This window comes from Protopterus annectens, chromosome 1.part0 (genome assembly GCF_019279795.1).
Source record: "Protopterus annectens isolate FY-2018-M chromosome 1.part0, PAN1.0, whole genome shotgun sequence".
NCBI classification, from domain to species: domain Eukaryota; kingdom Metazoa; phylum Chordata; order Ceratodontiformes; family Protopteridae; genus Protopterus; species Protopterus annectens.
Genome location: NC_056725.1, coordinates 1381292143 through 1381311109, shown reverse-complemented (window position 1 = coordinate 1381311109; position 18967 = coordinate 1381292143).

The following is an 18967-nucleotide window of genomic DNA, read 5'->3' as shown; positions in this document are numbered from 1 at the left end:
CTTAAAACACGAACTCTCCTAACAGCCAACGTCTACATCAGATTTTTTTTTTTGTGAAAGAAATTGCTTGCCCTAAAAATAAGAACATATCACTACAAACATTACAAAGTTCAATGGAACGCCTCTTTGAGGACATAATATAGACCCCAAATACATACATCTTAAATAATTATGTACTATCACCACCAATACATACATCATAAATAAGTAAGTACTATCACCACAAATACATACATCATAAATAATTATGCAGTATCACCACAGGAATAAAAGTTCACATTTTGTTAACATACCAGGATCTCTGATCAAAGGGGTACAGTAACAATTAACAACTTCAGTAAATTCTACCTTACATTCTAAAATGATATGTAATATGCTAGGTCCATGCAATTATACCTGTAACACAACTGGATAATTTGTGGTTTATGTTCATAAGCCTGACACTCTTGTTTTGAAGCATTTATACTGTGCTCCACTAGGGTGGTGTACATGATACTGGAATACATCTAATTTTTTGCTACCTTTTTTTTTTTGGTTGGTGGTCAAATATTATTGTATATATATATATATATATATATATATATATATATATATATATATATATATATATATATATATATATAGATAGATAGATAGATATATCAGATTTCAGAACTTGCCAATATCAATATCTCAATTTCAAATGGTTATAACCAAAACTGCAGTTATTTGAAACTGGAATATCAGTTTTAATCACTGAAGAAAAAAATAAAACACTTACAGATTGCGTCTGTATTGGGAAGGTGGGTCACACAAGATCCCCCATTTGAAGGAGTACTGCATCGCTGCACAGCACTTACTAGCCCATAGACAATTCCAAAATTGCATCTTATCAGAGAAAAGAATGAAATCCAAGTTGAAACCACTGACTGAAAGAGTTTTTTTCCACATAGACTTCTTTTGGTATATTGTGTTTGAAAATTATCTAGTTATAATGAATACAAGGTTATCCAACTGCATGATACAGAGTATTGTTAAAGTTCACAAATAAATAACAGTTTTAACTTTTAGTGTCAGTCAGGAATAATGCTTCAGGATGTGCAAAGTACTTAGTTTATTCTATAAACAGCACTGGGAAACTGCCTACTAAAATGTTCAGCTCAGTCTCAAAGAATAAAGGAAAAACTTAATTTACATAGTTTTTCTTACCAACTTCATGCATGCAGAACTCTGACTTTGCATTTTGTTTAAGGAATCATTTAATTTTTAAATATTTTATGTTCCTGTGATCCTCGCTTACAGTGTCATGTGAACACTTCACAATATGCCATTCTAAAACATACACCGCCTGTACGTAAGATTTGTTGGCCTGCAACTTTGTAACTTTCAGTACCAGTACGTACTGTCTCACAGACATCCTTGCAAAGACGCATCCCCCAACCGGAGAAGGCCAGAGCATATTGTTGATTAATCTGGTTTACACACATACCTGACACCATTTACTAACTGTCAAACATACAATAATGTAGCATAATATCCCTGAACTCTTTCAGCTCTTACTTTGCCTTCAATTATCTGTCAGTACACTACAGAATGTAATTGTAAGACATTTGAAATATAAAGCTACTACTTATAGGAACTATATCTTGCATAATCATGCATCTGTTTTTCAGTTTTCCTTTGACATAAACACATTATAAATTTGTTATTTGACTCATTTGTAAAGAAACTACAAGTTAATATGCATTTTGTAAAGAATAAGCATGAGACATAACTTTCCATAAGAGTATTATTATTTTGAGGAGCAGCTAATGACTTCAAAGCATAACGGGCCATCAAGGAACAACTTAAAGGCTATAGTTAACTGAAAAGGAGTGGAGATAACTTAGGCAAGGTAACCTTGTTTTAATTGGTAATACATTTCTCCGTATGATAAGTAGCTCTCTTACTTCCAGCAATAATAGATATAGGCATGAAATATCTCCCTCATTTACCATAACTGCAAGGACTACGGCTAAACTATTCCAGGCGCCAGAAAGTCTGCTCTTCAAATTTTCCCTTAGAACTAGCTGGTTTCTCAGTAGTGACACTAAAATCTGAACCCCTGTGACTAACACTTGCTCTATAAACTGCTGGAAAGCACCAGGAAGCCTTAACCTGATACAAGCACTCAACTCTCCTTGTTAATAAGGAGAAATTAATCATAGGCACTAAACAGCTTATAATTGCAAAGTACCTTGCAAAGGTAAGGGAAAGCTGTTCTTGTACTTTACAAAAAAGCACTTAAACAGGCATATCTAAGGGTCAGCTTCTGGTGTTTTCTCCTGTCCACCTGGTGAATCTGGGCATACTAGGGCAATGCAGCAACTGCCTCATGTACACAGACAACCCTCTCCTCCTACCACCCAACACTACAACCTGCGAGAGATGCACTTACATAGCCAAACTGGAAGCAAAGCTCTCTCCAGCCAAGATTGTGCTTGACAGTCAAGAGGAGAAGGTTAACACCTGCACTACACCTCAAGCAAGCCCTTCTAAACCCGCACCACCAACACTCACACATATCAACACTAAACCTACATATGTGGAGGCCCTTAACATTAACCTGCCCAAGCAATAAGGACCTCTGAAGCTGAAACACAAACAAACACCTATCACAACCAAAGTGTCACATAGCTCACAACACCAGTGTGCCACCCAACAACAGCCCCTAAGGCAAGATACCCAACACTTTAGTCATAGGTGACTCTATAGTCAGGCACATTGATGTCCCATTTACCAGACTGAACAAGGAGAAAATTGCAGTCAGCTGCCTGTTGGGTACCACATAACACATGCACTCAAGACACTCCATAACAAGTACAAATACGACTCTGTCATTGTCCATGTTGGAGTGAATGACTTGAGACGTACCTCCCTGGACTACATGAAAAGAGACATGGAAGAGCTCTCGGATCATGTGGCCCAGGCAGGTATGACCCTAGCCCTGAGTAGCATCCTGCCTTCGTCCAGAATGATACCACAGTATAAGGACAAAATGATTTACTTCAACAATTGGCTACGCTTCTGGTGTCATTCAAAGGGGCTCCAGTATCTGTCTGCCTGGGACGACATTATTGACAAACCACGATGCTTTGCCAGAGATGGTCTGCACCTGTCAGCCCTGGGATTCCGGTTACTGGCTAAAGCTCTTGCCACCCCTATAGTGCCTTTATTAGGCAAGGTTCAAAGGACAAAACCACCACCGTAACAGATACAAGCATGCAAAATCTGAAGGTAATGCTACTCAATGCTAGAAGTCTAAACCTCAAAATGCAGCCTCTCGAGGCACTCCTAAAAATGGAGAACATCGATATCTGTGCAGTAACTGAGACCTGGTTCAAGGCTCCAGAGAGCACACCTGCAATACCAGGCTACAACTCTTACCACACTTTTCGGCCACCAAACCAAAACCAAAACACTAAATGTGGAGGAGTGTCCATATTCACCAAGGATATTCACATCTCCAGGCTAGTTGCCCAACACAATGCATCTGAAATTCTCCAGGTGCAACTAACACTAGGTAAGACTGCAATACAAATTGTAGTTTGCTACAGATCCCCCACCATGCCCCAAGATTCTCACTACACCTTTCTAAACATACTGGAAAATATTAAGATACAAACAAACACCCTAATACTGGGTGATTTCAACTATCATGGCAATAACTGGGAAAACTACTCGGGTACCAACACCTTTTCCGAACAGTTCTTGGAATTCATAAATTCCAATGCCCTGGATCAACTAATCCATTGTTCCACCAGGGGCTCCAATATCCTAGACCTGCTCATTACCAACATGGGAGATAGATGCTCCACACCAGTGGTCACCCCCTCATTGGTCAGATCTGACCATAAGCAAATCACCCTTGATATCCACATCTTACTCCCACCCCCCAGTAAGGAAACCTCCATAAAAAACTTCTCCAAAGCCAACTTCATACTACTCAAGTCAGACGTGACAAACTTCATGACACCCATGCAGACAGGAGCTGAATGTTTGACTGCTGAATCCTACACTAAGGCACTGTACAAGCACATCCACTCGTGCATGAATCATGCCATCCCAAATAGAACCAAGATGCTCTCCTCCAAAAAAAGGAAGCCAATCTGGTGGTCCCCTGTCATAAACAAACTATACAACAGAAGAAAGAAACTGTTGAAGATAAGAGGAAAATCCCAGGATGCAAAAAACTCCTTTACCAGCCTCAGTAAGAAGCTGAGATCCCTCATAAAATCCTCCAAAGCTAGTTATGAAAATAAAATTGCCAAAGATTCCAAAGACAACCACAAGGCATTCTATGGTTATGTAAAGAATCAAAATGGTAATGCTCAGATCTGCTCTGAGCTACAACAGAATGGCATTAAATATACTGATCCCAAGGATATTGCCAGTATCCTGGCAGATTGATTTAGTGCCAACTTCACCCCCCCACCCCCTAAAGGGCCCATCTCAATACCAAAAGATTGCCAAATTCCAGTAATCATGGCCACACAGGTAGAAACCGCACTCTCCAAAGCTAAGAATACAGCATTCATGGGACCAGATGACATCCCGGGCTGCGTAATACATGAACTACAAAATGAACTGGCACCTCACCTAAGTGTCATGTTTAATCATAGCCTCACCTCAGGCTTCATGCCCACTGAGTGGTGCACAGCTACAGTTATCCCACTCCACAAGGGGGATCCACCTTGGATCCTGGGAATTACCATCCCATCAGTCTGACGAGCCTGATCTGCAAGGGCATGGAACGCATTATTATGGAACTTATAAACAAAGACATTGGCAACCTTCAAACACTGGACCCCACCCAGTTTGGGTTTGTGAAGGGCCAATCTTGTCTCCTGAACCTGATTTACTTCTTTGAATCAGTCTCCAGAACTGTGGACGAGGGTAAGGTGGTCCACACAGCCTATCTGGACCTTGCCAAGGCCTTTGACACCATCCCCCACTCTGGAATCATAGATAAACTTACTAAGCTGGGCATAAATCCCTATGTCACTCAATGGATTGCCAACTGGCTTACTGACAGAACCCAGACTGTAAAAGTAGCCAACTTCAAATCCAGCTGACAAGTGGAGTACCTCAGGGTTCAGTCCTGGGACCGCTCTTGTTTGGCATCTACTTCTCTGAAGTACAGGCCAACACTAAGGGACTCTGGCTAACAAAGTTCACAGATGACTGCAAACTGGGAACCATTATTGAATCCCCAGATGATGTGGATATTCTACAAAAGGGCCTTACAGAAACAGATGCTTGGTGCCAGAGCCATGGGCTCAAGCTTAATGCCAAGAAATGTATAGTTATTCCCTTTGGGAAAAAACATGTACCCATGAATTACCACATAGGTGGCAGTACACTAAACACTGAAAGTGTGATGAGAGACTTAGGGACACAGGTGGGCAGTGGTCTCACCTTTGATAACCACATTGCCACAACAGTCAGGAAATCCTTCTATGTGGTGCATCTCATCACTAAGGGCTTTTCATCCAGAAAAAAGGAGGTCATTGTTCCACTGTACTCATCCCTCATTAGACCCATTATAGAGTACAATGCCCCATTTGGTATGTACCTCACAAGACATCTGCAACAGCTGGAAAGGCTGCAGAAATACCTCACTAAAAGAATCACAGGCTTAAAGCAGATGCCCTATACTGACAGTCTAAAAAAACTCCAGCTATAGTTTGTGGCATATCGTCTACTCAGGGATGATCTCTGCTTAACATACAAGGCCATGTCAAACCCTCAGATGTTGGACATGCTCCACTTAAAGAAATCCCAATCCCTCATAGCTACATGCTCCAGGGATCTAAACCTTATCATCACAATGAACAAAACATGCTGGAGGGATAGGCTCCTGACCCATAGACTCCCCATATTCTGGAATAGACTGCCCATACATGTCAAGCAGAGCGCCTCATTAGCCCTCTTCAAAAGGAACCTTGACAATTGGATGGGAGATAGGAAATTCACCCCGGGGATCACATCAGCCACCCTGCTAGACAGGGGTCCAGGGAAGTAAATATTGTGGGAAGAAATATCCAGGGAATTGTTATGGCTAGGCTTGTATAGACCCTAGGGCTGATAGCCTAGTACCAACATATGAACCTATGAACCTATAACATGCATGCATAAATCAGCAAATACAAGAAGTACTGAAGGCAACATCTTGCTTGATTGAACATATGCAATAAATACTGCCCAGTATAATTTACTTTAGTTTGTTTCAAAAAACACACAAAGCTGGAAACATGATCACAAATGTGTTTCACTTAGCTTTCTTTTTTCTAGTAACACTTAAATTATGCAGATAGTGGCAGAAATCCACCTCTCCATAGCAACCACAATAGCACTCAGTACAACAGACATGCTTTAACTGTCCAAATGTAAAGATGTACTGCTGAGTGTAATACTTAAATCCTTCACCCCTCCTTCATTAATCAGTTAACCTGCTCATATAATTTCATAGTCAACTAGTTATCCTTGCGGACCATTTTAAGCCTAGCCAATGTTTATTCCAAAGGCAAGACTCAAACCTTGTACCTTGTGTGTGGGAGGCAGATAATTTAGCTATTAGACCACCTCCCAACATTGTAGTTGAAAGCTATGTAATACCATCTACATCATAAAATGAATATTCAGTAAATGCTGTTAAGCATAACTGGGGGTGGGGGTACAACTAAAACAAGTACTGTGCTCTTCCCTGAAACCATTGTACAGTACAGCAACTCCAGTGATGCAGCTGCAGCATACCGTTGGTGAAATAATCCCACTGATTACAACAGGCAGCTTTCACTGTTATGAAAGCTATGCCCTAGAATTTATTGGCAAAATTGCTTCAGCCAAGAGCATTCTGATCATATGAGCTACCATAAAGTAGTAGATGGCACCTATATAGCATACATTTCCAGACTCCGTCAGTTGAAAAATAATATCACTGACAATTATGAGCAGAAACAGTAGTCAAAATCACAATCTGACAATTCAAATGACTTCAACAAGTAAAATTACTAGCTGCTATCAGCACGTTGCTTTAAGAATTCATAGATATTCTCATGGTTTGTTCAGGGCTATCCGTCACATTTACTGAATGGAATGAAGTTGGGGGAAGTCCGTATCCATTGGATGAGAAAGTCTAAATGAGATGGAATATTGGTGTGCATAGTAAATAGTTGCACCAGTTAAACTTCTTAAATTCAAGTATTTACTCCTTAACTCAAAATTAATTATAGATATTTTCTATTTTGTTTTCTGTTTTTGGAAACATTTCCAAGTCATTCTTACTATGTGATTGCCTGCTTTTATTCTTTAACTTTGTAACTTGAAATAGAAGCAATGAACAGCAGATACCTACTGATTGTGACCTACATTGCCAAACTTCACCTGAAACCAGTCTATATAATATGAAGGAAGTGATTATTTCATTTTTGTTTAACATCTATAGATTGAGTACTCTGATTTCTGCTGATTTTAATGCTCATTACTGTGCCGGATGTTTTCTGTTGCATTTAAAACACATAGAAATAGGTCAACTTGTGAAAGAAGGTAAAATTGATCTGGATTTTTGAAATATATGTATGTCAGGCTTACAAATCAATAGTTTTCTGATTGGCTGTTAACTTTTTTTGTAGTAGCATGCTGTTTTCCTTTGTATGCTAATGCGCTCCATTTGGCTGGGCTGATTAGAGCTGCACAACAGTGATACCGCTGCATACTGAATGTGACCAACATTACCTAATTTGACCTAAAACCAGATACACCAAGATCACGAAAGTGATTATTTCATTTTGTTTGCCATACAGTGATATTGTGTTGCTATTTTGCCTAATTTTGATACTGCTTACAATGTCAAATGTTTTCTTGTTTTGTTTGGAACCCACAAAAATATTTTGCTCTCTGAGTGAGAAGGAAAAATTGCTTGTATTCAGTATGTATTTTCAAGCCTGGGATAGAAATAAGTATCTTATAATTAGATGCCAGCTATTTTCTGTAGCAGTTGGACCATTCAGCGTTGCATACCATTGCTCTCCATTTGGCTGCACTGCTTGAAACTGTACAATAATGTTTCTGCTGCCTTTTCATTGTGATCTACATTATTTAATTGGACTGAAACCAGTCCCACCAATGTATACTAGTCCAGTAAAGTCAGATTGATGCCTGTTTTAAAATAAGCAGATGACAGGTGGAGAAAGGACATTCATCAACAAAAAGCTCCTGCCCCAACCCAACCAAGCAGTTATAGCTATTCTATTGATTGTGCACACCACAGAGATGTAATTATGATAAAAATAATTAGCATAATAAATGTATTTCAGCTTTGCTTCACATAAGCAGCAGACACTGTACAATATTCTCACTTGCCTCGCAAGAATCAAATTATTCCTGCAAAGCCAAAATAATGATCAAACAATGGCAGCCATTTTCATCTACAGATAGCCACCATTATCAGCAATTATGGCTATTTAATTTTCTATGCACATCTCAGATGTCTGACTGTAATAAAATAAAAATAAATAAAATAACAGCCAGACAAAGCATATCAAATCCATTAACACAAAGATAGTTGGGAAACAAAAACTGAATATAAATAACTACTGTGGCAGTTAATAATTAATTAAACACACCCACCTGGATTAAATTATGTTATTAGCATTCACAGTGCTTTAAAAATGCATTGTGCTAAGCTTTCATTATTTTTGCACACTACCACTGTAAGAAGTGACATGTTAATTACAGTTCTGACAGAAGTGAGTTTTTATGTATATTACAATATGTTTTTATTGTTTGTTTAGAGTGCAGCTTAGTATTTATTGACTATTGATATTATAATTACTGTTGTTTTAATAGTGGTTTTAATAGCCAGATATTGTTGTACATTGTTTGTTTATGTGTTTTTATCCAATCAAATTTCAGCAATTAGTGCTGTAACCAGATATTGTACATTAATTGTTTGTTTAGAAGTGTTTTTATCCAATCAAATTTCAGCAATTAGTGATTTAAAAGTAGTGGGGTGGTCAGTTTTATTTTGGTTCTGATAAAGTTCTGCTGATGTAATATATCAGAACAATCTTAACAAATAATAAAGTGTTTTGGATATTTTATGTTTGTGTTCATGTCTCTTCTGTTGTTAGACAGTATTCTGCTTTGATTTTGATTATCTGTTGGTGGACTGTAGTGCATCGCTGTTTTGGTTATTTATTTATTACTTGCTTGCTTGATTTTATTTATTTTTAAGTAAAGAAATGTGGAATTTTCTTTCTTAAAATATAAAATAAAATAAAATAGATATATGGCCCATGGTGTTCCTGTTCAAATAAACTGTAGCTGTGGTGCTGTACTCTTGCAGTGGCCATAGTTCTCTCTGGAGTTGTGGGCTGCAGGTGACCACCTGATTGACTCCTGTTTTAATTCCCTTTGCCCTTCAGCCCAGGTACACATTTGTTGTTCATTAATTGGAATGATTTAAAACATGCATCCTTGTATAACAGTTAGACAAACCTGGTGAAGCGCTATGATTATGAATCTAAGACTGATATACAACTAGTCTTTGGCAGCATTCTACTTTCTCTTAGAATGATGACATGAAATAAACAAAAGATACTTGACTTTGACAATTACATTTGTTATTAGTATCATTCCAAGCAGGTCCACTATGTTTTAGTCTAGGAGGAGATGGTTGACAATTCTATTCACTTTGTAAGGAATGATCCATACCTATCTCCTCAGGTCATCTGCATAATGTCTGAAACTTTCTTCATAGCCATAATTCCCTTTGTTTTGCTTTTTCTACCGACATAGCAAAATAAAATCAGGGCAGTTATAAAAATAGTGCTGGTCAACGCTAGAAGGTTGAGTATGAAACTGTCCTCCCTAGAAGCAATTCTGACTGCAGAAAATATTGACATCTGCATTATCACTGAAACATGACTCCGGTACAGAGATAACACAGTCTCTCACTAGGATCTGTCTACCACTTGATCAGACTCTCTGCTGTGGGTTTCTCTGTTACCAGTGGAAGTGTGTCCATATTCCCCTACAGTGCCATCACATTAAGATGTATACAACAAGCTAATGACTTCAGACTCCTCCACATCAAAGTAACTATCAACAAGATCCCTTACCATATCCTAGCTAACTGCAGAACCCTTTCTATGACACCCACAGCTAACAAAGCATACCCAAACACGCTTGGGTCCCTCACCATTGAGCCGAGCTTTATTATTTTATTATTCTTGGAGATTTTACTGTTTGTTTATATACCAGAATACCTATACTACTATAAATAAATACACATAATGTCAGTGCAAACTACACTTGGGCAGCATCTCTGGACCAGATAGTGCACTCCTCTACACAGGGCCACAATTTACTGGACTTGGTCATTACAAGTATAGCAATGTTGTCCTCTGTACCTGTAGTTATCCAATCAATGGTTAGATATAACCACTACTCAGAAATGTTTACAATTAGGACCCAACCCAAAATACTCATGAGCACAAATATTTTAGGGATTTCTCTAATGCAAATTACTGTAGCCTGCTGATGACCTGAAGTAGTGTAAGACAGACCCCTCCCCTTAAAGACCCCATAGCCAACATTGCTGCATTTGCAGAGGGTTTCTATTCTCATCTCAATACCTATAATGATAGATCAGTCCCAATCCAACACACACATGATGCAAATTTTAGGAATAAAAGAAAATATCCTCACTCTTAAGAATAAACTGGAAAAAACATGTTCCAATGCTGAACTCAAGACGTTAAACAAAAAGTTAATCAGATCTATCAAAGTACATATAAACTGAAAATCTCCACCTATGTCAATGAGAACCATAACTCCTTTTCAATTATGTCAGAAACTCTAGGAATAATGCCGAGCATTGCACTGAGTTGATACATAACAATAACTCCCATTCAGACCCAGGATGTAGCCAACATACTAGCAGATACATTTTGTTCAGGTTTATACCAAATCCATTCCAGCTTCCCCCCACATAACATCCTGTTTTACCCCCCCCCCCCAAGATGACTGCCAATCAAGTCATAAAGAAGGCAAAAAACACTAGCTCTTTGAGTCTTGATAACAGACTGGAGTGCTTCATTTTCAGTATGAACCACCAATTCTGGCAACTACAGACTTTTAAGCCATACTAGCCTGACCTGTAAGGTTGCAAAATCCATCAATATGGAACTCAAAAACAAAGATATTGGCAACTTACAATCTCTCAATCTAAACCAGCCTGGGTTTGTGAAGAGAAGACCCTTCTAGCTTAACCTCTTAGATTTTTCTGAAAAAAAGTCACTGAAGAATTGGATAAGAGCAAATATGTACACACAGTATTACTCTCCCTGGTCAAAGTCTTCAATACCATTCCTCAGTCAGGCATTATGGACAATCAAATCAAAATAAATGTAAATACTTACATAATCCATTGGAGAGCAAGCTGACTCATGAGCAGAACCCATCAAGTTAAGATAGGAGAGCACACTTTACTCTAAAAGCCTGAGTGCTAGTTGAGCCACCATGGCTTGATACTAGAACTGCTCTTATTTCTTATTTATTGTTCTGATGTCAAATCTGATGACAGTTGTCTCTGCCTGACCAAATTTGCAGATGGCTGCAAACTTGAATCTATCATCAACTCCCCAGAGGACTCTCAAATCTTACAAGAGGGACTAACATATACAAACAACTAGCATCAAGACAATGGTCTAAAGCTAAATGCTAACAAATGTAGCATTGTGTCCTTTGGAAATCATGAGAAACTATGTGCCTATTATGCAAGTGACAATCTCCTCAAAAACAATACAGTCATTAGGAACCTGGGCACTTTTTAGACAATGAAATCTCTTCTGACCACCATACAGCTACTGTCATTAGAAAATCCTTCTACCTAGCCTGGCTTATTATCAAAGGCATATCTTTTTTGTCCAATGATGCTCTCAACCCTCTTTATTACTCCCATTTTAGGCCCATAATAAAACATATATGCATCTAATGTGTGATTCATCTTGAGAAACTCAATATTTCCTCCCCTAGAAAATTAAGAACACAAGTTCTATGACCTATGCAGAATGCTTATAGTTCTGTCTGTCTTTTCTGTCTTATACGGATACCTACAGGGTGACTTCTGACTAACCTACAAGTCCTGAAATGACCTTATCCTATATGACTTCCCACATTCACAAAACCTGCTGCTCCATGAACAGCCATACAAGAGACCTAAACCTCCACCACAAAATAAGCAAAACCTGCTGGTAGTTTTCATACATCTTCCAAATAATTTTCACTTCTGAAGCAGAATTACCTTCATATTAAGCAAAGTAGCTCCCTAACCTTCCTCAAAAACAGCCCAAGTGAATGGATGGGGAACTATAAAGACACCTAAGGTCTGAACCCACAACCCCTTATGGAAAGGGGTAACCAGCAAGTAGTATGAACTGAAGTGCCTCGTCAACTAATGTTCTACCCAAGTAACTGTCTAGTAATAATCTCTATACCTATGAACATAAGAGTTGATTGACCTAACCACAGACCAAATGACACAGTTTCTAAAAAGATTATTCTATACACAGAGAACTAGGCAGCATTGCTACAGCTGACATTCACTGCCCTAGGTTGGGGGAGGTCAAATGAAAGCAGGGCAGTGAGTCAAAAGCTGAATGTAGTGTAGTCAGTGTTGTCTTGGCAGCTATCAGTGCTGTATTCACTGTCTCTTCTTTCTTACTAAACATTGCACAAATATCATGCAAACATTCAAACAGAATGTTATTATTACCAACAAATGCAGTAACCTTAAACCACATATTTAAAGTGGATAACCAAAGGGTAAGGGGATTTAGTTGCTGCAGTATCTCATTGTTTTTATGACTTACACACCTGGCTGTGTTCTATTATGCTCAGTTAGCACAGCATGACAACAATCAGGCAAGACTGCAGCCTGCCAGCCCGGAAGCTTCCTTTTTTATAAGTGCTATACCTTAACAACCAGCTTACCCCATAAAAGCAGTGCTGTTATATATCTATTTACAGAAGGAGGAGGGGAAAGCAGGTGTAACTGCCTTTATATCGAAGGAGTGAGCCATGTAATATTGCTTCACACTCAAGTGTACTAGCTTGCACTGCATTTGAATTGTTTTTACTGCTGTTTTAGCTGCTTTTCTTTAAAAAAACAAAAACAAAACAAACAAACAAACAAAAAAAAAACTTCTAAGCTTGTTTCCCACCTTTCCTGTAACTAGTCTAGTCCTGATACAGATTTGCTGTATCCAGGACTGTTTGTAAGCTTCTGAGCCCCCCAAGCCTTTCTGTATTGAATTGAAGTCTTCCAGCTTATCAGTGGGAATGATAAACACTAGGTAGCCTATCTACCACAAGAGGAGTGGTTCCTGGCCCAGAAATTGCAGTTTGTTGGCTGTTTGGGCAGTTTTTCCATCCCGTTCAACTTTCTGATTTAAAAGCCCACATTTGCGTGGGTTAGCGCTTGTTTAAGCTCCACACAGCAGGGCCGAGCTGAGGTAAACTACTACTTGTGCCAGAAAGTCTGCTCTTCAGTTTTTCCCTTAGATCTTGCTAGTTCTTTCTCCCTCTCTCTCTCTTGCACTCTCTTCAAATAGCTTAACCAAAATTATTGTAGCACACCTAAGTGCCATCAGCACTAGTCGTTCTTCACAGAAACACCTCCAGTACTTAGCAGTTATGACCACCCGCCCTGGCATGATTAAAAGGTAGTCCTATTAACCTGGTGCACTTGAGCATTCTGAGGCAGTGTAACAACTGCCTCTTGTACACAGACTATCCTCTATTCTTGCCTCCTAACACTCAGACTTGTGAGAGATGCACTTATATCACCAAATTGGAAGCTATGCACTCTCCAGCCAAGACCGGACTAGCTGGTCAAGAGGAGAAAATCAACACCTGCACTACACCACATGGAACACATAGCCCTTCAGAACACCCACCATCACAGCTCTCACATAAAAACACAAACCACACAAACCCACCTTTGCAGAGGATCTGAAAAGAAATTTAACCAAACAGCAGAGACCTCCAAGACAGAAACGCACTTCACCACCACAACACAGCACATCCACAGGACACATAGCTTACCTCTACAGTGTTCCTCTCAACTTAAGCTTCTAAGGCTAAACACCTTGTCCAGTACACTAATCATAGGTGACTCAATAGTGAGGTACACAGACATCTCACTCACTAGGTTGAATAAGGAGAAGGTAACAGTCAACTGTCTATCAGGTGCCAGAATCCGACACATAACACATACACTCAGGTCACTCCACAACAAGTACAAGTATAACTCTGTCATTGTCCATGTGGATGTGAATGACCTGAGATGCACCTCCCTGGACTACATGAAAAGAGACATGGTGGAGCTCTCGGATTATGTGGCCCAGGCAGGTCTGACCCTAGCCCTGAGCAGTATCCTACTGTCACCCAGAATGATACCGCAGTGCAAACAAAAAAATTATTGACTTCAACAATTGGCTGCATTTCTGGTGTCATTCTAATGGGATCCAGTATCTGTCTACTTGGGATAGCATGATTGACAGACCTCGATGCTTTGCCAGAGATGACCTGTATCTGTCACCCATAGGTTTCTGGGTACTGGCAAAAGGTCTTGCCACCCCTATACCGCCTTTTTTAGGCGGTGTTCCAAAGATCAAATTACCACCATAACAGCTATAAATAAATGTAATCTGAGGGTCATGCTGCTCAATGCTGGAAGTTTAAATCTCAAGATGCACTCGCTTGAAGCACTCCTCAAAATGGAGAACATCGACATTTGTGCTGTTACGGAGACCTGGTTTAAAGCAGCACAAAGCACCCCTGTGCTACCAGGCTATAACTCATTTCACACCTTTCTGCCTCGAAACATGGACCAAAGCTGCAAAGGTGGTGGTATCTCCATATTCATAAAGGATATACACACCTCCAGACTAGTAGCCCAGCATAATGCATTTGAGATATTTCAGGTACAACTAACATTGGGTAAGAAAGCAATCCAGGTCATAGCCTGCTATAGGTCCCCAACCATGTCCGTAGACTCTCACTCCATGTTTCTAAACACCCTGGAATCTATCAAGGTCCAACCCAACACTGTCATACCAGGAGACTTCAACTACCCCTCCATCAACTGGGAAATCTACTCAAGCACCATTACACTGGCCCAATGCTTCCTGGAATTCATCAGTTCCAATGCCCTGGACCAGCTCATTCTGACCACCACTAGAGAAAGCAATATCCTTGACCTGGTTATTACTAACATGGGCAATCATTACTCTACACCAACAGTCAATCCATCCCTGGTCAGATCCAACCATAAACTAATCACTATGGAAATCCACATCTCACCTACACCACGCGCAAAGATAACCACCTTGAAAAACTTATCCAAAGCTGACTTTGGGCTCCTAAAAACAGAGATGGCTAACTTAACAACTCCTGCACTGAATGAACATGTACATAAATGCACAGAACTAGGCATACCCAACAGAACCAAGACGCTCTCCTCTAAAAAAAGGAAGTCAATCTGGTGGTCTCTTGCCATTAATAAACTTTACAACAGAAGGAAGAAACTGTTGCAGAAAAAGGTGAAGCCCCAAGACAGGAAAAACTCCCTTATTAGCCTCAACAAAAAGCTGAGATCCCTCATGAAATCCTCCAAAGCCAGCTATGAAGGCAGAATTGCAGCAGACACTAAAAACAACCACAAAGCCTTCTATAGTTATACCAAGAACCTCCACTGCAATACCCAGATTTGCTCTGAGTTACTGCACAATGGTACCTCATATACTGAGCCAACAGATATTGCCAACATACTGGCCGACATATTCAGTACCAACTTTACCCCCCCAAACGACCAGTCACAGGCCCCCAGCATTACTTCAGCACAGGTTAAAGCTGCATTGTCCGAGGCCAAGAATACAGCTTCCATGGGACCCAATAATATCCCTGGCTGTGTTCTACATGAACTACAAAGCAAACTGGCACCACATCTGTGTGCCCTGTTCACTCACAGCCTCACCTCAGACTTTGTCCCTAACAAATGGCGCACTGCTACAGTCATCCCTCTACATAAAGGGGGGAGCGATTACAGACCCTGGGAATTATCGCCCCATTAGCCTGATGAGTCTGATATGTAAAGCTATGGAGCACATCATCATGGACCTGATTAACAAAGATATAGGAAATCTACATACTTTAGACCCCACACAATTTGGCTTTGTAAAAGGGAGATCATGCCTGCTCAACCTGGTTGACTTCTTTGAGTCAGTCACCAAAGTTGTGGATGAAGCTAAGGCAGTGCATACAGCCTACCTCGATCTGGCCAAGGCCTTTGATGTCATTCCTCAATCGGGAATTACTGATGAACTTACTAAACTAGACATCAGCCCCTATATCACTAGGTGGGTTGCAAACTGGCTCACAGATAGAACACACAGTGTAAAAGTAGCAGACTCCAAGTCAGACTGCTGACCAGTCATGAGTGGAGCCCCGCAGGGATCGGTCCTGGGTACTCTCCTGTTCGGCATCTACTTCTCAGAAGTCCAGGCCAATGCAAAAGGACTCTGGCTGAACAAGTTCACAGACAACTGCAAGCTGGGAGCCATTATTAACTCCCAAAGTGATGCAGACATCCTACAGAAAGGCCTCACTGAGACCAATGACTGATGTTGAAACCATGACCTTAATCTTAACACCGAAAAATGCCTCATCATCCCCTTTGGTAAAAACTCAGTTTCCACTAATTAACACATCGATGGGAGCCCACTGAATACTGAAGCCATTATAAGAGATCTGGGGATGCAGGTTGACAGCAACCTCTCCTTTGACTACCCCATTGTCACTGTGGTCAGAAAGTCATTCTATGTGGTAGATCTCATTAGCAAGGGTTTTACATCCAGGAAGAAAGAGGTAATCATCTCTCTCTACTCTTCCCTCATTAGACCAATTATTGAGTATAATGCCCCATTTGGCATGTACCTCATTGGACACCTGCAACAATAGGAGAGGCCACAGAAGTATCTCATGAAGAGGATCCTAGGCATTAAACACATGTCCCACATGGACAGACTCAAAAGACTGCAGCTAATCTCTGTCTCATATCGCCTACTTAGAGGCGATCTCTGCTTGACTTGCAAAGCAATGTCTGACCCAGCTCTGTTAGAAATGCTACATCTAAAGAAATCCCAGTTCCGCCACAACACACGCTCCAGAGACCTCAACCTCATTACCACAATCAACGGAACATGCTCAAGGGACAGATTCCTCCCTCACCCAGAGACTGCCCATGCTCTACAATACACTTCCCATACATGTCAAGCAGAGCACCTTGTTGTTCCTCTTCAAGAGAAATCTTGATGAGTGGATGGGTAATAGAAAGTTCACCCCGGGGATCACTCCAGTGGCTCTACTTGATAGAGGCACTGGGAACTAACATCGGGTGGCATGATGCCAGGGCACTTCTATGGGAGGGGCTTGTAAAGGCTCCAAGGCCATTAGCCTAGTACACACCTATGAAACTATTTAATGGGCTGTTTTAAAAGACATTCCAGCAACTGTCATTAATATTCTGCTTAACGCAGCTCACTGCCTCACAAGTGCTTAGTCAAAGCTTAACAAACATGAGTTGTGAATAAATTTTAGACATCAGCAAAAAGCCACCTTTTTTAAAATATTAAATTTGCCAAACAATTTATTTTTTTTGTCAAAAAGGAGAGACTGCAGCTCAGAAAACTAATAACATTATCTGCCATTGCTAATTAGCACCTATTTTGTGTTGCTACATTTGAAAAGCCTGGTTGGCAGGTGAAAATGTTTCACTTTGGATCAAACTCAGCACCAAACTATCATAAGTCATTTAGGCAACTAAGATATAAGCTCACCCATAATATATTTTAACAGACACTCATCTCAGATGGAAGATCTATAAATTAGTTCTTATTATGACTGCAGTAATTGGAGGGATAATGTGAAGTGAAGCTGCAATGTCTGATGCCTGCTGTAAAATATCTCCTGAAGCTATGCCTTATGGCACTGTCATGCACAACAAGGCCTCCAGCAACTAGCTTTGCAACATATATGGGAAAGCTCAGCCTATAGGATATCATCCACTCAGGTGAGTAAAGAAAAATACTCACAGATTCCAAAGTACATCACCTTCTATATTCACACAGTCACTAAACAGTGGCATTCATATACATGCAGCCTTAAACCCATGCCAAAAGCAAAACGTGGTTTTGTGACATGAGAGTCAGGATAAACAGAGGATGCATAAGGAATAAACTAGCAAAGAGTTAAGTAATTTTCTGTCATGAAGAGAAAGAAGCTTTTGTACAACATAGTTACATAAACTGAAAAAGGCAAAAAATATGTATGATTTAGGAAAGAAATTATGTGGAAATGTTAGGTACATGACAGTACTCCAGAAATACTAAAGGATCATGCAAAAAACTGCTATCAGTTAAAAGAAATGCAGTAAGAAAGAAAGAAAGAAAGAAAGAAAGAAAGAAAGAAAGAAATGCATGTGTCCTCAGAAAAAGAAAGGATAATGAATGTGAGGGTGAAGGGGCAATGGAAGAGGGTAACAGTTAACATTTCAAAGTCCAGCAAAACTAAAATGTTTGTGCTAAAAATTACAAGAAAAAGAGGGAGGCTGTGTTAAAAATAAAACTTTTATATAAGGAAATATTTTTTCAGTCCATTTGCTTAACAGAAGGTTATGAAGGAACTTACAAAACCCTAGACTGACAATATAGAGAGACTTGATGAGCATCCTCCTAGGACAGTATTGAAAGCAAAGGAAGACCCAAGTGATACCACAAAGTACTGTTTTTATAATAATCCAATGCTGGAGCAGGACCTCAGAAATGGACCATTTTAGATATAATTCCCTATCAAAAACCAGGAGCAAAGAAGACAGAAAAGA